The 22,710-nt window shown below is 38.1% G+C and overlaps 1 long non-coding RNA gene across 2 annotated transcripts; it reads right to left on the bottom strand.

The window, feature by feature from the left end:
- Positions 1-1,186: 1,186 nt before the first annotated feature.
- Positions 1,187-21,834, bottom strand: LOC113947917. Of its 2 annotated transcripts, XR_003527924.1 has the most exons (4): positions 20,932-21,834; positions 19,844-20,088; positions 19,304-19,389; positions 1,187-9,684 (listed from the first exon to the last, which is right to left on the bottom strand). It is a non-coding gene; the product is annotated as an uncharacterized LOC113947917 (long non-coding RNA). The 2 variants fall into 2 exon arrangements; XR_003527923.1 differs by having other exon boundaries at positions 19,844-21,834.
- Positions 21,835-22,710: the final 876 nt, after the last annotated feature.

The raw sequence follows: 22,710 nt of genomic DNA, 5'->3' as shown, positions 1-22,710 counted from the left end.
GAAGGAAGATGCAGCCAAACACTTCTTGGCAGTGGCAAGTAGAAAACAAGGAACAACAGCATTGGGCAGCTGTGTTGAGCAAGAACAACTGCAGCTTGGGAGGTTCAAACTGGACATGGGGAAAACTTTCTTCACCAAAAGGAACATGCAACACTGGAACAAATTGCCCAGACAGGTTGTGGAATTGCCAATTCTTGGTGGTTTCCAGCATTCAGATAAACACTCAGCTAAACAAAATCACAGCTGATTTGGCAATAGTCCTGCTTCAAGGGAAAGGTTGGACTGGGTGACCTGCAGAGGTCCCTCTCAACCAATATTTCTATAATGCTTTACCTACACAAAAAATGCAAGCAAAATATAGATTTCTGTGGCAACAAAAAGATATTATTTGTTTTGTTATCTACTGATTTCTTAACACTTTTTTTTTTTCATCTGTTGATCACCAGGCTGATGTTATCATGGAGCCACTTTCATAACTCCAGGACTCTCTCTCCTGAGAAGTAATGACCAGATCAGAACCTGCCTTTTCATACCTGAAGTAAGGATCCTTTTCCTCCCTGTGCAGTACTTCGCATTTATCTATACTGAACTCCATCTGCCATTTTATTGCTTTGTCACTCCCATAAACTTGTCTGCAGATAATCAAGGTTGTCTTATCTTCTTTAAGCTAAATAATTTGATAGCCTCATCAGGCTTTGTGATATGACTACTTATCCCTTTTCCAGATCATTTATGAATACGCTGAATGGTGCAGGACACATCAAGTTGTTATTGGTAACCTATCATCCCTAGGAAAACTGATCCTCTAGTCCTATACTTTCTTTCCCATTTTTCAGAAAATACAGATATCATAGGTTCATTTCTGTTTATTGAACTCGGGATGATGGGATCAGCATGCTTTTGATCCATCAGTCCTCTGACTCCTGATTTCAGAATCTAAATTTCAAATTTAACTAATGTAAAACCATTTTTTCTTGAATCCTGTGTTGTGGTTTAACCCCAGCCAGCAACTAAGCTCTCAGCTACTCACTCACTCCTCCCCACTCTGGTGGGACTGGGAGAAGAATCAGAAAAGGGTAAAACCCATGGGTTGAAATAAGAACAGTTTAATAATGGAAATAAAGTAGAACACTATAATAATGACAATAATAACAATCATAGTAGGAAGAAAGGAGATAACAAAAAAAAAAAAAGGAGGAATAAGCCTCCATAAAGACAAAGTGATGCACAACACAGTTGCTCACCACCTGCTGACCAAAGCCCAATGCAGCCCAGCCCCGACCAGTCATCTGCGCCTCCTGGCCAACTGCTCTAGTTTATATACTGGGCATGATATTCTATGGTATGGAATATCCCTTTGGCCAGTTCAGGTCAGCTGTCCTGGCCTTGCTCCCTCCCAGCTTCTTCTGTGTCTCCTCATTGGTAGAGCATGAGAAAAAGTCCTTGATGTAGGGTAAACACTACTGAGCAAGAACTGAAACATCAGTGTGTTATCAACGTGATTCTCCTACTAAATCCAAAACACGGCACTGTACCAGCTACTAGGAAGAAAATTAACTCTGTCTTAGCCAAAATCAGGATGCATATTTCATTACTAATATTTTATTTCTCATAATAATAAGATTATACAGTTTGGATAATTCTTCATAAATAAATATTTTTTTAAATTATCACATTAAAATTTTCCTCAAAATAAAGTTTGCAGAAGACATGAGGAACATACGTTTTGGAGTACTAATTCTTTAGAAACACAGTATATAATATACATGGTAGGGCTGTAAAAATATAATTGTTGGAAAATTTCCAGCATGCTAATTTTATCCTTCAGAAGTAACTTTATCTTATTAGAAGATTAGTGAGCCCTTTTGCTATTCCTACATGTTCCAAAAATAAGTTTCACATCATTTACCAACTGAGAGATGTTCACTTGGAAGTGAGCTTTGAAAGACTGATACCTAAATTTAAAAAAAAAAAAAAAAGTAAAACAAAAGCTGCATTAACATCAAGAATGTACTAACTTAAGTAAAAATTCTTCCTGCATATCTGCAAAGAAAATAAAGAAGAAAAAAATGGAAATTTTTACCACCAGATGTACCTTGGGTTTGAGTTCAATCACAGATCTGTTGTAATCTTATCTTAGGGTGAATAACCCTCAAAATGAGCTCCAAAGTTCCCAAATAAGATTGTCCTAGATTTTTTTGTCAGGTAGAAATTTGAGATAGGAGCTTCAAATTTCCCGAGTGGAGAACCTACACTGAGCGTGGACGTATTGGCTGGGCAGCTGCTTCTGGAATGTCATTTGGCTTTACAATGCTGGAGGAACACACTCTGCTCTCATGTGGGTCTTGCATGCACAAGAAAAATGTTTGATCATAGCAACAATGTGCCTTGTCTGCAGTCTCCAAATTGTATTCCCTGTAGTCCATTGTGCCTCAGCAGGCAGATATACCTACCCACAACATATTCTTTCACATCTGACTTAAGGGAAAACAGGCAGGTGCAACTCAGGAAAACTGAAACAAGGTTCATAGGTGTCAAAAAGAATGCAAATGCCTACAACAAAATTAAAAGTTCAATGCATAGTCCTCAGGCATACCCCACAAGAAGTCAGCTTTAATCTCTTCTTTTCTTCTCTTCAGTCCTTCTGCTTATGTATACATGTACACATGCTTTATCATAAAGCTACTGATTACTTGGATAGTGCAAGTAACTTCCTTTCCTTCACACTTTAAGTCTCAAGCTGGAGCTTGAGTACCTCTGGGTACACTTCCAGCTCAGCTGATATAGGTTTCACTTCCTTTCTACTTTTCTTGTTGCAGGCCTATTTTTTGTGAGTTTTAACACTTTTGCAGTTCCCAAACTCTAAACTTGGGATAACTCATTGGCTCATGATGAATGGACGTGAGATAATTCCTAGTGCTTTCAGAACAAAGGGATGTGAAATACAATGGATCTTTCTTACAGGATCACGAATGGTCTCCATGGTAGTGTCTCTTCTGTGGCAGCTTGTTGCCACAGAAGGCCTTTTGTTTTGTGGACCAGTGGGGTTGGTTATTGTGCTGTTCAGAGGTGCCTGTGACACAGTGCTGACCAGTTAGAGTAAAACACTGAATGAAACAGATCTTAGAGATCCTGGCTCTGAGGACTTGAAAAATATGCAAGAACTGCAATACATCACATCATTTTTTTAAGAGTGCACACAGTGAGGACAAAAAAGGATGAAAACAGCATTGCTAGCTCTCCTGAATTGCTAGAATTCAGGAGAATTCTGCATGAACCAATGGACCATCACAGTACAGGTTGAAGAGGTATTAATTTTGAATTGGGTATGGGTGTACGAGGTACTATGGTGCCAGAAATGGGGATCTTAGCAATGAGTGCAATGTCACCAACACAAGAACTTACGGATTACAAAAAGAGGGAGGGATGTGAAAATTGAGGCATCTAATTGTGACCTGATTTTCACAATATGAGTTTAGGAACTAGATATATGGGTAAATAGTAGACATGCAAAAACGCACTTTGTAATAGCTCAAAGAGGTAAAGTCCCATTTCTGAGTTAAAACTATGTCAAGCTTGCGGGCAAATCATGTGAAAGCTGTCCTTGGCCATGGCAGGGAGGTTGGAGCTAGATAACCTTTTCAATGCAGGCTGTTCTATGTTTCTATAATTCTTTCTTTAGTGAGGCAACAAGCAACAATAAATGTGGTTCTGTCTAAGCATATGATCCACAGGAGAGAAGCTCTTTTAACTGTGCAGAATGGAAGTGAGTTAATAGCCCAGTCACCACACCGTTCTTGACTTATATAATTTTTCTCTCCCCCCTGAATAGCAGCAGAAAATGAAGCCAGACAGGCTCATTGTTGTAAAATTGTGTGTTTAGTAGAAAAGAAGAGTCAGTTCACTCATCATTGCTAAAAGAGCAAAACCTACAATTCTTGCCTGCTGTGTAGCACCATGGAGATTATATACATATATATATGTGAAGTGAACATTTTCCTCAAGGAAAATTTTCATAAGAAGAGGTACTTCTGGAGATGTGTTAGATGGCAAATATTTTTATACACACAGTGTGTTGGCAGGTTGCAAGCAGGTACTGTTAAGGAAATAAAACCAATGCCACATCATTTTTGTGAGCATATTACATTGAAGGAAACAGTTTCCTCCAACTGGCATTCCCATCAGCAACTTTACTGGAAAACTAGTGAACTATAGATGGCAATGCAGCAGACTATGATATGAATAAATGACATTCTGATGTGAGGAGAAAAGAAGTGTATGACCAGAGATCCTGAGAAGCTTTGGAAGAAAACTCAAATTTGCCTGGCTAAAGTTGCATATTCATTTCCTTCCCAAGCTTCTAAATTCCTATAATGGAAACAGTGTACCACAGAGGAAAGTTAATAGAGTGACATTGACATGTTAGATAAAATAGATTTTATCTACCTTTAGCATGATTGACCCAAGAGAAAGAAGAGAGATTCCAGAAAAAGATGAACTGGTGAGGGACATGGTGCCTATTCTTACCATTCAAACCAGTAGAGGGTGAGTGGCAGTGAAATGCACGTATTAAAAACTCCGAGAAATCTGAGGAAATAACAGCAATATGTTACGGGAGAAAAGGTGACATAAAACTGGGGTACTTCCAAACAGAATATTGAAGTAGTCTCCCTCCAGAAGTATCAGCAAAGTAGGAAAACATGCAATAACAGAAATTGCATTTAAAAACCAAAAAAAGTTAAAAAGGGTGGTGTTGGCCTTACTTCAAAGATATTATAGAATTATTGTCAATGTTAACTGAAGATGACCACAAATCATTTAATGCCATTGCAAATATACTCAGGAGAGTACAAGACTCATTTTTCAGCTATAGCAGCATAACTTGTAAGATGAATACAGATCTGAGGGGAAACACACACCTTAAAAGAACCGTTTACTTCACCAGAATTCAGAATAGTATTCAATCACAAGGCAGTTTTTTTTTATTCCTAGTAAACTGTAGGTATGAAGTCTGATCTAACAACACACAGTGATACTGTTCTAAAATTCCATTCACAACTCCCAAATAGCTGGATATTTCTGCTAAAATTATTAACATTGTAATAACTAATAATAACGGAATTTTTAAGGTTTCACTTTAGTCTTAAACTTGATATTGCACTGGAATATCAGGCATTTTATACCTCTCAGAGCCATAATAACTATTAGGAAAACTACGTTACATATATTGCCAAAACCCATGGTGAATACAGCATTGGGATTGCCAAGTATGCCTTGTTGCCGTTCAGAGTGCATTAAGTGTACATTATTTTTGTGCCCTTGAAGCTGGAAGGAAACACTAGGACCAAACAATATTGAGGACATGTTTTTAATGCAGTCTTCCGTCTTCTGTTTTGCACCCCATGTGGTCCTATCCTGTGTCTTCTGTTCATGTATTCTTACTTACCTCCACTGTGTTAGGCAGGACTCAGTCACATTGGTAACTGAGGGGAAGTATAGTGGCAGCTGAAGTAATGGGGGATCTTTTTTGTGGGTGATACAGGAGATTGAAGTCAATACTCATAACCATCCTTCTTAGATTTCAAAGCCTCTGCATATTTCTAATAGTTTTAAAGCTGTCTGTAGGTTTTCAGCTTGCTGCTGGAATCACTTCCACATGCTAGCAACGCAGTGAATAGTTAACAAGGAGAGGGAAGACAGAAATAGTTTGAGTTCATCAGACATCCCTTTGCACTTTCTCAGAATAGGCTTCTGCAGTAGTATTTTCACAGAATCATATCTCCTGATGGTTATTCTGACTATGCTACTGCCCTAAGGATTTCTGTAAGTCTAGTGTCATTCTCAGGAGGTTACAGGCAGAAAGTGTCCTCAAAGGCAACCCATAGATAAACAGGCATATCTATAGAGGGATTTATCTTTTTTTTCCATTAAGCCTGATCGAAATTTGACCTTTAGCTTAGTGAAGACATGTCCTAAGGCTGTCTAGTAACCCATCCTTTTTCACTCACTGTCAGTCATGACGCTCCCAGGTTCAGGCAAGTTGCATCTTCACACAGTTGAAAAGAGGCTCACTGGGGTCTCTCTCAGTGGAGCAGTACTGTGACAAAGGAAAGACAGAAGATGGAAGATACAGCATGCATATTAACAAAATATGCTAATTTCCCTGACAAAAAAAAAAAAATAGAAAGAAGATAGAAATTAAAAACCATGTTATTGTAGTCTTTTTAAGATGTTGGTTGGAAAAAGTATAAATTTGGGAGGGTAATTGGAAAAACAAGAACTGAGTTAATCATGATGTGAGCTGAAGGTTTTTGGGAAAGAGTTCTGCTTCTGTTCATTCCTGCCTCACAACTCTCTAGCAGGCTGCTTGAACTGTAACACAGTAAAACACGTAATGCAAGCAGTGCAGACCAGTACATCAGTAGCACCTGGAAGTATTTATATCAGACCAATACTTTCAGAGGTGTCATCAAATCAACAGTAGCATATTGGTTTATTTATTATCCTAGCATATCTGCACTTCTCATTTTGAATGACTTTTTGAATTAAACGTACTACAGAGTGCATCTTCAATGGCATCTTCAGCAATTTTATAGATTATCTGATACCAATGCAATATTCGTCCCTATTAATTTATTTGGTCTGCTTGCTGGTACAATTAATAAGGTACAGGAGACAAACCCAAAGCTCAAAGCAAGGTAGTGGAAGGGTTTTTTTCACTTCTCAGGCCTTTGTGTAAGGTCTTAAGAGAGAAAAACAATGGTGGGGATTCAATAACCATATAGATTCTCCTCCTCTGCCCATTACAGTTTTTGCTGCTGATTAACTCTCTAGACCACAGTCTCCTTGCAGAGTGTAATAACATTAAAGTGAAACAGATGTGAGAAGATTGACTTTAAAATGAATTTCATGCTAGTTAAAATAAATGGAAAGTTATATCCCCAACTTGTAATGGAAAACTGATACTCATCAGAATTATCACCCATCCACATACTTCTGCTCAGCCAAGATTTTTAAACTAAAAACTGCACGACTTAGTTACCAAATCCTCATTATCTGTATGTTTTGTCAAAACTCCCTAAGAAGGGGTTTGCCTGCTTCTTGTATTTCTACAAACCTCACCTCACTTTCAGCAGAGGCAAACACTTACACACATTCAGATTATTACCAGAAATTTTGGGACTGCTCAGTGTATAATCTTTCTCTACCACAGCAAGCATAAGCTCATTGCCTTCACCTGTGGCTTATGCTTCCCCATTTTATTTTCATTAAGGCACTGCTTGTTATTATGGTGCCAACTCCTCTTGCTGCCTGTAACATCATGCAGTGTTTGAGCAAACACCGTCACCCTTCATCTGCTTCTGATGTTGGCTCTCTCCATTTCACTTCTAAAGGAGCTTCTCTTTTACTTCATAAGGCCTCTTCAAATGCTTCTGTAAAGCTCTCCCTCTCTGTGACACCTGGAGAATACTTACCACACAGAGGCTATTGATAGGCAGAAACCAAGCATGTAGATCATTATTATTTTAATATCTCTTTGTAGTCTTCCTTCTGTCTGTATCCCATTTACCATATATATCAGCACATGACTGTAGAGTCCTGGTTTAGGATGGAGATTATATAAGCAATAATATCACAAATAATAAATTAATTTTTGCAGCATGGGATGAAATACATATGCACATACATTACTTCAGTTGTCACAATACTGGTTTTGGAAGAACTCTAAACAGATGCAGCTGTTATGCTTGTACCATTGCCTATTCTGTTTTAATCACAATTACCTATAGCAGACGGTTGGAGCAGCAGCTTTGCATTTCCAATTGAAAATCTTGGGTTTAGCAATTCATGAACTGTGTCTAAAAATATATCCTCATTTGAAAACTGGCATTAAAGTTACAGTCTAGAAGCAGTTCCTGTTTAAATATATTTAGTTAGTTCAGCAATTTAATCTAAGAGCACAAAGATACCTTTGTTGTTCCAGAAAGCATTATTCCATTTTCCTATGTTCAGAAGTGACTGTGATGACATTGTTCTGCATTTCAATTATCTCTATTATGAGCTTTTATAAAAAGATAATTCATTTGCCATGTGTCAGCTTGGTACTTCCTTTCCATTTGACAGTGCTCAGTAGCAATAGGAAGCCACTGTCAGTAGTCATATAGGTTAGAAAGAGAACTATAGAATGCCAAAATCCTATGGAAATACCTGGTCCTTTGATTTACATTGGCAAATATAGGCTGAAGATTATATGCCTAATTTACAAACTTACTACAGAACAAAATAGCTTTAGCCCTCCAAGTTAAACAAGCATCCAGCCAGGAGAGTCTTCCCAGTTGCTAACAGCACAATAAAAGGAAGTCCTCTAGGACAATGTAAAACTCTTCCAGAGAATGAAGGTCCCAAGTCACTGAGATCCTCTCCCAGCTCATTTGTAATTCCTTATTCAGGTTTATTACCCTTTTTTTCTCAAACCTGGGAAGGTTTTACAATGAGTAGACATTTACTCCAGTCTGTGCTGGGCTCTATGAACCTCAGAGTGGCTGAGCAAAGTTATAGAGCTGTCAGTGTCTCCATCAACTCTTCTGCACTTTACCTGAAGATCTGTCAAATCACAGGGGAGGAATTAAAAAAGAAAGGCACAGGCTGGCTGGCTTGGGGTTTTGCACATTACCAGAGATTGCTAGATGCCAAAATTTTCAACGGATGGATATTTTTTACTTAGGACTAGTGTATTTACATTGCTACCTGGAACCTACTAAAGGTCTGAATGCGGATGTGGCAGCTATAAGTATTTATAAAGGGAGCATCTGTAAACCTCATACATATAATTCCTAATGAGGTTCATTCAGCAATTTATTCAAAGATTCCAAACTGTGTGGTTACACAGGCCTAGAACAGTATAACCACTGTCCTCATGTTGGTTTAACTGTACACAGATATGGAGCATTCCACAGCGTACATATTTGTACATTTGACTTCTGCCAAATAATGCAGGCATATGCTATCTGTAAGGATGTCAAGTGCATAATTTAATAGTCATTTGATTAATTTGAATATCCATGGCACAAAAATGCATTATTTGCTTACTAACATGGGTAAGGTAAAATTAAAGAAAAAAAAATGTAAAGGGTCAAATTTCCAGACAAAATTCACTACAAATTATTTTCATCTTATGTTTACAATTAGAGTCCATCAGAAATATAATTATGCATGCAAACTGTTTGAGTGGAGGTCATACCAGCTTCTTCATAGGAAAATTCCCCTAGGGAGGTAGATCGCTCATCCAGATTACTTACTGGGCTCAGAAAGCCAAGATTTTTAAATAACAGTTGTTAGTGATTTAATAATACATGAATGCAGCTCTGAGGTTAAAAAATAAAGCACAGAAAATAAAATCCAAAGGGAATAGGATAAGGCTAATGGGCAAATTAATGTATTTGAATTTTTCTTTACATTATCACAGTCATGTTTTGTTGACTTCATCATATTGTGTTGCTGTTTAACAGCATTGTTATCTTAACTCTAAAATATTCAATTAAGATTTTCTTGAATGGAATTAATTACAAAAATATGATGGTATTCCCATAGTGTGATTCTGACTTCATTCTTTACTTCTTTATTCCTTCACTTGCCAGGAAGAATTGGAAACACTGCATTCAGTTCCACTGATTCAGCTCTTTCCTGTAAAACCTACTGAATTGCAGCTGGTTAGTCTCATTTATTAATTCTAGATTGGGTCTTTTTAGAGATGACTTCAGGAAAATTTGTCCTTTTATGAAATGTTCATATTTTGCTTCAATGAAAGATTTGTTTTGACTTCTTAGACATAATTCTAAAAAGATATAACATTATTAATTACTGCTATGAATTACTAGAATTATGGAATAGCATTGGATAAAGGTTTTCATTTGTAGAGTGGGCCAAGCTTATGCACCTCAGCTAATTTACCTGTTTTTTATTTTTCAAGCCCATTCTGCTACAAAAAGAACAAACCAGTTCTGCTAATGTTTGCAGAAGGCAAATTCCATTGCTTTGTAATAAGCAAACATTACAAAACTGACATTGCTAAGACTTTATCACTGAAAATGTCGACAGCCCACGTAGAAATTAAGATAATTTTTAAAATCAAAGTTTAAACAGATATTGGATCAAAAGTTCAGTGGGTTAAAAATAACACATGGTTAAGTCATCATTTGGCCAGATCACCCAATTTAGAAAGATGGCAATCAAATCACAGAAGTTAAAGGATCAAAGATTTATTTATTAACCCTGTATTAGATGATCAAAGAAAATTAAACTGGTTTAATTAAAACTTTCTTATTCCTCTTTCATTCCCAGCACACGACAGTGAAATTGAAATAGTTGGTATGGGATCTTTCTACCCATGTTGATTGTAGTCCCTAGTTACAGTTATTAACTGAAGCCCTAAAATCAATTTAGCTAGTCTTAAACAGCTTCTTAAGTTTCATATGCAGTGCTATTACAAAATTTCAGAATTAGGCTTTGTGCTTTGTAATTGTGCAGTTGATCTGATACATCTCACAGGATGGAGAATCCACAACGGAGCCCACTGGGCTTTCAGCCTCTCTCAGCACTGGCCCCCCTTTTTGTCTCTCAGGTGTTTTACTTGATTAATCTTGTATTGTACTTGATGAAATGCCTGCAGGTTTCAGACACTGCTCATTGATAAAGAGAGTGATCAGGTCTTATCTCCAGGCAGAATAACTTCATAAAGGCCAGTTAGAGACTTACTTCTGAAGATAGAAAATAACTAGAGAAAGTCCTGTTGAGGATGAATCCTGTGGGATAGTCACTGTTGCAATCATTTGGTAGAAAAGGTGAAAAACAGAGTCTCGGGCTGCCTTTAGAGAAAAAAGGCTGCTTATTTTAAATAAATAGGTGATAGCCATATGATCTACTCTGGGTATTTTTGCCTGGTTTGGGTATTCACAAGCTCACAGAAACAGCTGCAAGCCTCATTGTTAAGACTTTCATTCACCCCAAAGCATCTTATGTTCCCTGAACATACTGGAAATCAGCTGAACAAACCCATGATCAGTAGCCCTATCATAGCACCAGGCATAATAACTAAGGGAGAATATATGAAGCTTTGCTAATTTTTACACTGTATGGTTTATATCCACTTAATAAGAAAGAACTAATACCAAAGATCTGCTTTTACATTTTATCAAGCTAAGCTCCATATAATATAAAACTGTTAAAGTATATGCCAAGTTGTTCTCATAGCTGTCAGTCTTCCAGTGCATTCTTTAAAAATTAAAGTGTACATGGATTGACATCATAGCAGTTTTAGCAACGGAGTAAGAGGCCATAGAATTTGCATAGCTAGTGTGTCATAAGTTGCAGTTTCCATAAAAATGTTAAAATAACTTAGCCAATACTATCATAATAAATTTCTTAAAAAAGAATGTAATAAAATAAATTATGTGATGTGGCCTTCATTTAAAAATTAATGACATATTTCGACCCATTTTGCTGACTGTTTTCATACCACTTTAATACATTCAGTGTATCAATATCAGTATACTGGAATAAGCACTACCAGAATGAGAGGCCTCACTGTTTTTATTGTTCATTCCAGTCATTGTTCTAAGTCAACTATTTCAGTCAAAACTAAACCTTCAGACCAAGCTTAAACCTGATATGTATCCATTTGTTTATTGATTTCAGCTAAGACAGGACCTCAGAAAAAGTAAGTACAAATTATTTTTTTCAGTATATTCCAGGTATTCAATTTGGATTTCTTTCTGAGAGACACAGGCATAAGCTGCTTCAATACTGTCAGTACCTCTGACTCAAACTTTCTGTATCTTTCATTAAGTTAATTATCTTTCTCTGGATTTTCTCCAGAAACTGTATTTAGCAATCGAGGGAAAAAAGCAATTCAGTCTACAAGGTCACAATATTCTGTAGCTTTGTCTACTCCATCTGTTTTAAGGTGAGATGTTTTTTGTCTCTAGGAGTTATCAAACGAAACTTTATGACTAAAGACAAGAAGGGCTAGTAAGGCATGTGGGACAAAGGAGAAGCATTTTCTAAGGTTTTCAAGGGTCAGTGCAGTGCAATTCTACCTTTTGGCTCTGAATCTGTAGAAAACTATAGAGGGAGCCTAGAAAGATTAGCTTGAATGGCTGAAGTTACCTTTTTGGAATACCTCACAGCTGCCAAACTCTTAGGTGGCTAAATTTAGATGAGGTAAATCCCATTCTCAGTGTGGTGCACTTAATCATGAGCTATTTTATAGCAACTGTCTCCTACTGATGAAAATTAGAGAAGAGTACAAATTTTTTTCTGGACTGGAGTTATGAATATGTATAATTTAAGATAATTTTGAAATGCATTTTTTAAAAAAAATTATCAGTGTTTTAGAATTAGAAGATTAATTAAAGAATAAATATTTTTGATGGACTTAAAGAAAAGAAATAAACCCAGGCAGCAAGGTGGTAGTAATTTTTTAGATTATTGATCCTTTGAGATACTTGTGTTCTTGTGGGGAAATGACTGTGAATCCCTGTCACAAGAAATGACCTGTGAATTAAAGTCCAAAGATTTTTAGAATAGTGTCTGAAAGCCTAAGTTTTGTGCTCCCAATGCTTCCTTTGTAATTTTTTAGGATACCTTATTCATGAAATATTTGTGTAAATGGAAATGGTAAACCAGATCTTTATGTAAAATGGAATCTGTCTCTCCAAGATTTCCAGAGTTTTGTCTTTTGTGGGCTGGATCCACATTGTTCTATCTCTTTTGAAATACAGATCAGAGATTATGTCTTGAAACTAAATCTTTCACATTAAATATTCTTAAAATTTTATCATACTGTTTTCTCATGCCACTGCTTTACATTTCTCTGTAAGAAAGAACAGATTAAAAGGAGAAAAAATTCTGTACTTGAGGGGTGGTTGTTTACACAGATTCTCCACTATATCAGTTTCAGAGAAGAGATATCAGTGTTCTGTACTGTCATACTTCTTTTATCAAGCCATGTATCCAAATTCATTGCAAGAACATTGACTTTTGAGCTTTTATATTTGCTAACTTAGCAGGAATGGCAGTTATTCACTTTCTTTCTCTCTTTCTTTCATTCTCTCTTACTCTCTTTTTCTTTCATTCTTTCTTTCTTTCTCTTTCTTTCTCTCTTTCTTTCTTCCTCTTTTTCCTTCCTTTCTTTCTTTTTCCCTCCTCCCTCCCTTCCTTCTTTCCTCCCTCCCTTCCTGCCTTCCCCCTTTCCTTCTTTCTTCCCTCCCTCCCTTCTTTTCTCCTTTCTTTCTTTTTTTTTTTCTTTCATTCCCTCTTTTTATCCAAGATTTCTCATGATAGTTTTGTACTTCTTTTGCTTCCTTGTTTTCCACTGTTCTGGAATTCCAGTACAGTGAAACAAAAGTAAGACTGTACATGATCTTGCTTTTGCAGATGCTACACTGTGAACTGTGAAAGGTCTATGTAAATTTCAGAATTGCCACAATATCCAGCTGCTAACAGAAAGAAAATTAAACAGCAATATGTAGTTTATAGGCCTATCCTCTCACTTTATGATTTTGGAGAATGCAAAAAATCCACACAAATGTCATTCATGTTTGACCTGTTCTTACATAAATAAGTGGCATAATAAAGAAATCTTCAAGATATCCTACTTTAGATTCTGCCCATGGGAAAGGGCTCTTCTTTTTGCCAGTTCACTAAGACTTGCCTCATAACTGTCAGATATTTGTGCTATAGCACATACATCATAGCTGAAAACAAGACACAAAATAAATAAATTCAGGGAATTTCATGAGCTGATTTAATCACATAAGTGCCTTACACAGTAACTATTCTTATAGCTGTCTGTGTGGGTGAGTATTTCCTGTCAAACTCAGAGTTGTAATTTCACGTTTCAAGTGAAAAGAGCATGGGTTATGATCTGAATTTGGAAACCTTCATATTTAAGTGTCTGGCTATAAAACTCCTCCTCACACAATAATAAATTATTTGAAAGTATATAAAATACTTTAATAATTAAGGGCAAAACGGAGTACCATAATGTATCTAAACATTTTTCATTTTAAAGAACTATCCACAATTCTGTTAATAGCTATAGCAATTCTGGCAGAGATATCAATCATATTAAAAAAAATACAATATCATGGCCAGGCTTTGTGAATGAAGATTTGGGAAGGGCTCTACCCACGTTTGTTACAAGCGTGCTGGTGGCTAAAAAGGTCAATACGAGATAGGCACATCTGGTTGCAAAAGGCACAGCAGAAGGACTCCTTAGGTGGTATATTCTGTAAGACACGATTCTTTCTGTGTTGTCTTTTCTCCTCAAGGGTGATCCTGCATGCTTTCTCGAGTCCTTGTATCTTCTCTTTGGGGCTCCTCTCTTGCGGCAGCCGGTGGCAAGTTCACCATAAAACAAGATCTTAGGGAGGCGGTGGTCCTTCATCCTTGAGACGTGCCCTGCCCAGCGCAGCTGTGTTCTCAGCAACATGGCCTCAATACTTGTGATTGCTGCTTGTTCTAGAACAGATGTATTGGTCACATAATCTGACCAGTGGATGTTTAGGATTGTACAGAGGCAGCGTTGGTGGAAGCATTCTAGGAGTCGCAGGTGGTGGCGGTAGATGACCCACGATTCGGATCTGTATAAGAGAGTAGACAGCACAATGGCTTTGTAAACACTGATCTTTGTACTTTTCTTCAGGTGTTTATTTTGTCAAACTCTTTTATGAACCTTTCCGAAAGCACTATATGCCTTTGCTAACCTGTTGTCTATCTCTCTGTCAATCTTACCGTCCGAGGAGATGAGGCTGCCTAGGTAATTAAACTGCTGGACTGATTTGAGCTCTGATTGGCCAGTGGTGATATGGGAATGATGGAAGACTTCCTGAGGTGCAGGTTGATAGAGAACTTCAGTCTTCTTTAAGCTGACTTCCAGCCCAAAGAGCTCAGCAGCGTCTGCAAAGCAGGATGTTAAACGCTGCAGAGGTGCTTCTGTGTGGGCAACAAGGGCGGTGTCATCAGCATAGAGCAACTCCTGGACAAGATGGTTTAAGGTCTTGGTATGGGCCTTCAGTTGCCTTAGGTTGAATAGCCTTCCATCAGTACAGTATCGAATGTAGATACCGTCCTGATCATCGGGGTCTGCCGTGGCCCTTTGGAGCATCATGCTGAAAAAGATTGTGAATAGGGTTGGTGCAAGAACGCAGCCTTGTTTCACACCATTAGTTATTAGAAAGGGCTCAGAAAGTGCATTGCCATATCTGACTTGGCTGTGTTGATCCTCAGGGAGTGAGATGATCATTTTAAGGAACTTGGGGGGACAACCTAAACGTTCCAAAATCTGCCATAGACCTTTTCTGCTCACAGTATCGAAAGCCTTGGTGAGGTCAAAAAAGGTTACATAGAGACCTTTGTTCTGTTCCCTACACTTCTCTTGCAGTTGTCTGAGAACAAACACCATGTCTGTGGTGCTCCTGTTGGCTCTGAAACCACACTGACTTTCAGGTAGAATTCCTTCTGCTATAGCGGGTGTTAGTCTGTCCAAAAGTATTCTTGCCAGGATTTTGCCAGCAATGGAGAGCAGAGTAATACCACTGTAATTTGAACAGTCTGATTTAATTCCTTTCTTCTTGTACAAAGTGATGATGGTAGTTCACCTCGTTCCCAACAGTTCACTCAGAGTAATGATTATCATTGCAGTCTGAAATCATGCCATATAAATAGATAGTTCTATGAAAATACCACCTCAGTGTTAAACAGCTGTCTAAGCAGACAGAAAGTTAGGAATTATTAGGAAAGAATAGAGAAACAAAAAAGGAAAACATTACTATGCCACCATAAAATAAATTTAAAATGTTTCCACATCTTGAATACAATGTGCAGTTCTCTTCATCCACCTCAGAAATTATATAATAAATCAAGGGAATAGCAACAAAGAAAATGCAAAATATCACACAGGTTCAACATGAGAAAATGGAAAACTCATTCTGGAAAACAGTTGATCTAGAAGAAATTGATAAAGGTTTATAAAATCCTGTGTAGTATAGAGATAGGAAATAGGGAATGATTTTTCATTGTCTTTTTCAATAGAAGCAACATCAAATTAAACAAGCAAGTAACAGATTCAAAATAAACAAAAGAAGTACCTTTACATGCATACATAATTAACCTGTGAAACTCTCTAAATGTTATGGATAGTAAAAATTCACGTAAATCAAAAGTGGCTTGGACAAACTCGTGGAAGCAAAATCTGTTTCAGACTTTGAATGTAAATGCACCTCCTCCAGCTTGGTTAGCTCCTGAGCCAGCATTTACCGAGGGAGTACTCCAGGAATTGTCACTAAAATGCTTACTAATAGTCATTGTTTTGGTTTTTAACCTGGTTTTACTTTTGTTGGCAGCAGAAGAGACAGAGACCACAGTTTTATTTACAGTGCAAGATGCTATTGACATATTTTAGACATAAAAATACCTCCCCCAATAGAGACATGAGAACTGACATGGATGATCTCAGCGAATTTTCTCAAAGATGGAACAAGCTGAGTAAAAAGACTAGCTCCTGGTACTCCAGAAGAGGGCATATCTTTTTTCTACAGAAGACACATTTGCTGACAATATCTGAATCTTGAAGATGCAGATCCAATAGAATATTCTATTAATCTTTTTTTTTAAATTTGAAAATAAGCCTTTATTTTTTTAACATCTATTATGCCAGGAATTAATGAGGAATTGTCTCCAGCAGTTCTGGCTCTTTGCCACTGGTCCCAACAAAGTATGCTTCTCTGAGGGGTGCAGGCAAGCATTTCATTTGAACACCAGTGCTTATTTCTTGTGCTTCCTTGTTCACCTTCATGAGCTGCAGGAAACTGTGAGCTCATCAAGTACTTAATGCACATTTGGCACCTGTGTTTAGAGCTAAGTAGGTTTTTGGTTTGGCCGAGTACAGTTGTTCCAACAGTCTTACTTATTTAAGTGCTCTGCTACATGAGAGGGTCCAGAGTCTTGAATTAAAGGATTTGCTTCTCATGCAATTCCTCTCCAACATACACAAACCTAGTAAGCTCATGTAATTTTTGAAGGGAGTTTAGATCAAGCTGTAGGTTTAAGAATCCTGCCTACTTGAGGTCCACCTGAGCCCTCTTCTGTGGTACCTGAACCTGAAGGAACATCTAAGTACTCCTTACCTTCTCTGCTCCTATTTGCCATGCAGTTTCAGTAACTTCAGCCCAGCTGGTCAAGCGCTCCTGTGAGACATGGAAGATATGAAAGACACCATGAAGACATCAAGCCACATCAGGCTGAGAAGGGAGGCGAGCACAAGGCTCCAAATTACTTGGTAGCTATTGTAACCCCTAGGATATTAAGTGGATGGGGAGCATTAGCCATTCAAAATAGTATCTACAACTGCATTTTAGGAGCACTGAAACCTGTAGGTTTGACTGGACTGAGAAGTCCCTGGCAGGAGAAGGACTCATTGCTAAACTCTCAGACTTCCCCTGACCACTCCCGGGTACAGACAGAAGTAGTTCTGGGAGAGGCCAGAAACTACCCTGTGTCCTTTTCTGGTGCAATGGGGAGCTTTTGCAAGTTTAGGCAAAAGCTTTATGTAGGAGGGTAGAGTCAGACTGCAGGTCCTTGGCCTCCCTCAATTCATGTCTGCTTTTGATGATGAGCCTTTGATTAGATGAAGTCCTCGATCATTTTATCTTTTTTAATAATGAGAATCATAAAGTAAAAATTAGGGAAAAAAACAAATATACATCTCTCAGGGGAAGATATGTGGCCAGTCTCTAGACATGTTCTTAGCAGGGCACTGCTCTTTTAACAGAAGAGGTGCTTCTGCTCCTTGTGGGTAATGCAGTTTCCGGTAGAGTCAAGGACTGCAAAGTGAAGCACACCTTCTTTAGGGAGCATAAAGAATACCATCTTCAAGCCCCAAGGTCTGCAGAGAGAAGCAGGGATTCAGATCCCGTGTCTGCAGAGAGCCTCACTGAGTGAGACTAGCAGAAGTGAAGAGATAGCCTGTGCAGTTGCCATGGTAAAATCATGGCTTGTTTATTTGTCAGATGAGCATTGATATACTTTCCATTTGTACTGCCTTTCCTATAATCTGCCTGTCCTCACCTGCTAAGAAGATGTTTGGAAAAAATCCCACCTATAGAGGCAACAGCCTCTATGCTGAAGAAGTGAACAAAAGAAAGGATGTTGTCCTTAATGGAAGCTAGAAATGATTGAATATCATCAGCTGTAAGGGTTATTACCTCTGTGTCTTCTCACTTCGATATGGCCAGATGACCAGCATAGCTTTTCTTTAAAGTTTAGAAGTTTAACTAAAATACTTAGGACTGTATAAATATGTGGAACACAATATCTATGTGAAGTGATAGATATGGAACATATGGACGCTTTATAATACTTGAATGTGACAACCTAACCCAACAATACCCACAGAGATAAATCTGCATAGTTGGGCTTTTTGGAAAAGTTTATTTCTTTACATTTGCAATGCTGCACATTATATTGTTGATCCTGTTGACAAAGCAATATCATGATCAAGTAAAAACAGACAGGAAGTGGCTTAGATCAGTCACCACTAGATGTTTCCTATACTACTGTAAAATAACAAATGTCGCCAACATAAACAAATTAAAAACGGGTAGTGTTTTAAAAAGCTAGATATCAACATTACTGTAGAATTATTGACATTAAATTGGAAAAATACTAAAAGCTTGGCATTAGCAGATACTGTAATACAAATGAATTACAATTATCCCCTCGTACAAACCCCAGGCCGAATACCAAATCATGCCCTAACTGCCAAGTATAGCTTATATCTTCCCTACCTCTGGATTCCTCAGCTTACTGATTGTCACCCAGTGGGTCAGTCATGGGAGGGACCCAGCACAACCATGAAGTGCAGTGGAAGTCAGCCCCTGCATTCCTAGTGATCTTAGCTATACGTCCTGGCAATGTTTTTACAGTTCTCTATAATTACTTTTTTCATTGCTTCTACAAAATACATTATGAACCAGGTGCTTCTCTGTTTTGAAATGTTTGTGTAAGTAGCATTACACTCATTTGTCAAGTAAATTAACCTGGCACATTCCTTAATACCTTTATTTTTTCTAACTAATTGTAAATCATTCATGCTCAGTCAAATGTAATCCTTAATGCTCTGCTGGACTTTAATCAAATAATGAAACTAGTGATACAGAAACTACAATAGGATTTTAAATCACTACAGATTCTTTGGATAACATTACAAATGCTGTCTTGTCACATGCCCAAAGATTGCACTTACCAAATGTCTTCTTACTGACCGAGGTGGGTTGAATCTGGCTAGACACCAGATGCCCACAGAAGTCTTTCTATCACTCCCCTCCTCACCTGGGAAGGGGAGAGAAAATAAAACTAAAGGCTCCTGGGTCAAGATAAGGACAGGGGAGACCACTCAGCAATTACTGGTCATGGGAAAAACAGATTCCGCCCAGGGAAACGAATTTAATTTATTGCCAATCAAATCAGAGGAGTATAATGAGAAATAGGAACAAAACTAAAACCCACCTTCTATACCTCCTCACCTCCAGTAGTGCAGGGGGATGGGCAATGGGGATTGTGGTCAGTTCATCAAATGCTTCTGGCCAGTCCTTCCTCCTCAGAGGGAGGACTCCTCACACTCTTCCCCTGCCCAGCATGGAGTCCCTCCCACAGGAGACAGTCCTTCATGAACTTCTCCAACATGGCTCCTCCCCAGAGGCCACAGTTCTTCACAAACTGCTTCTGTGCGGTCCCTTCCAGGGACAGATTGTCCCAGCATGGGTCCCCTACAGGGCCAGCAAACCTGCTCCAGCATGGGTTCCTCTCTCCATGAGGCCACAGGTCCTGCTAGGAGCATGTTCCAGCATGGGCTTCCCAAGGGGTCACAGCCTCCTTCAGGCATTCCCCTGCTCTGTTGTGAGTTCCTCTATGGGATATCTGCTCCATGGTGGGTATTTGCTCCACTGTGGACCTCTGTGGGCTGCAGGGGGACAGCCTGCCTCACCATGGTCTTCACAATGGGCTGCAGGGGAATCACTTCTCCAGCACCTGGGAAATGTAAGAAGTCACAGGAAAGTTGAAACTCGAGTGAAATTAGTAAAGAGACAAGTGTCCTCACTGTAGTATAGTAAGTAAATAGTATTTGCAAATACATGCAAGTCCATTTCTAAGAAACAAAACAGTATACATAATATAGCATGTTATGCCTTAATAGCTTCAGTCCTTTTTGAGTGTTTTTGCTTTTCATTCCAACCCCTCTTGCCTGTCTGGCTTTTCTCATGCAACTACTTTACAAACTTAAGAAACGTATCTCTGCAACATTCCCTACAACATTGTATTTTCAGACAAAATGGAACAGCCAGTAATTGCAAGACTGCTCATGTCCACAGGCAAGTTCTCTGGCAGAAGGTCAAGTCCATTTCAGAGTCTAAACTACAAAGCTCTTTTGTGTACCTAAAAAGGGTCTTTTTTAATATTTGTTTTCCATTTACACTGAAAACAAATTTGTGAGTTTCCAATGGTACCTCAGGGACAAGTATACCATGTAGTGCCACTGCCAAGTGAAGATATTGTTGGTATTCCAATCCTCAGCCTTTTTGCATCAATTCTACATACTGGTATATAGCTGTACGTGGGTCATACAGAGTGTGGATAATTACTTGAGTTAGCAAAAATAGTGTGGAAAACAGTTAAATTTAATTAAATTGAGCTGCTGATCTGCTTTACTGTGTTGCCTCCACAAGCAGCTACAGCTACAGAAGTGAGTGACTTGGGGTGGCACCACTGCACATCAAACCATGGCTTTAGGGACTACAATCAGTGGATCTACTACACATGTCTTTATGATCCTTCTTATTTAAGTATATATGTATTAAATAAGTGTGTACTTACAGAAATTGATCACTTCTATATGTTACCAACAGGATGTACAGTTCACTCTCTCTCTCGTGGCATGAGAAAGGTTTGTCTTGTCATAACAGTTTACAAGATGGTGTGGCTGTGGAGAATAAATTTGTTCTCCTGAGAGCAACAGCAATGCAATGGGTGCTGTAGTGAAAGCCACAGTTTTATGGTCATCCTTAAGAAAACTCTTTGATATCCTGACTCCAGAGGATGACAACACAGGTAAGACCCCCCTCTTCCTCTTTGCAGTTTGCCTGAAATGGCTCAGGCTTTAGACCTTTACTTCAGTTGGCTGAAGTGAGGCAAGCCTATGTAAGGGGAGACCTTATATATTAGTGTAAATAATAAAAAATTTTTCCTTTCCTGAAGAACATGTCCAGCATATTTGAAATAGTTCACTGTTCTTCTCTCAGAAGTAACCCAGTAAGTTACTGTTTAAGTCCTAACTCAGAGTTGTACTATCTTCCAAGAAAACATTTTGGTTTTATTGGTACACCAGTAATTACATACATGGATCAATTATTTCACTGTTTTTCTGTGCAGTCCATATATGTATATGTGCTTAATTATAAAATAATGTAGGATTTATTGGCTATGTTTTTAATATACTGGCCAAATTCCCAGTTCATTATTGCTTGATGAAATAATAGTAAAGTTAAAACATGTTGATTTTTTTTGCTATCTATTTATTTTTGTTATTAGTTTAACTTTAACACAGAAATATACATCTTATCATAATCTGAACACCATTATAGAGCACAGCAGATGGGATACTGTAAACTGAGCTGACTTCAAGGTACTCCAGTCTAGCATGATAATCCCTCTCCTGCTAGATAACCAAAGACTAAATTATTTCCTTTATTTAGTACCCATCCTTTGACAGGAGCAAAGAATGAACGATCCTTCTTGGAGCACAGATATGTATCTTGAAAAGTATTAGACGCTGATCTTAGTCCAGCAGCTAAGCATCTAAGGACTTCAATGAGTGAGGGCCAGAGCAATTAGCACCTTGCAGGAGGGAGTTCATAGTGAAGCAGCCTCTTCAGGAGATGCAATCACTGCTCTTTAGAAATGAGCAGGCTGTTACAGTATGTGGTTCAGTTAAGAGTGAAAAAAAAAAGCTGAATATAAAAGCAGATTTAAAGTCTTCACTTCACGCAGTCTTTTAATTATATCTTGAATTAAACCTATGGTGCTCAGGAATCTGTATTACCATTTGAGAAAAGTTATTTTGACATAGCAAACATATTTTTAGAAAATACAGGGAAAGCTCATCATGCTACACATTGGTATGGATACCATCTACAGCAAGGGAGAAGACTGAGAAGCTAAAACTATGAGATATGCTGTACCTTAACCCCAAATGAAATAACAGACCTGTTAAGGAGCCTGGGGTGATTGAAGGGGACTGAGAGTCACTGCAAGGCTGGCAAGAGCTGTAGAGCACCCAATCTTACTAAGACAACTGGAACTTTAGGACATAAATAACACATACCATGCCAAAGCCAGTATGAAGGCATTAATGTCTGTACTCAGAAAAAATAAGAAAGAAGTAATGTAAAATTTAAAGTTGTAGTATGGAATTAATAAACAAGACAAAGGATATATACTTAATTCATAGTGTTTTTCATTTATAAAACATGACATAGCTTCTTAAAAATACATTACAGTAGGTTCCATGAAAAAAAATGTGGCTGGGGAAAAAAATTAGAAACTGAGGCTGTGGCTGGGATAGCACTTCCATTTCATTTCTTCTAAATTTCAATA

The sequence above is a fragment of the Corapipo altera genome, unplaced genomic scaffold (genome assembly GCF_003945725.1).
Source record: "Corapipo altera isolate COAL_440 unplaced genomic scaffold, ASM394572v1 2, whole genome shotgun sequence".
Taxonomy (NCBI): domain Eukaryota; kingdom Metazoa; phylum Chordata; class Aves; order Passeriformes; family Pipridae; genus Corapipo; species Corapipo altera.
Note: the sequence above shows the minus strand (reverse complement) of the source record. Positions and strands in the feature narration are given on the sequence as shown.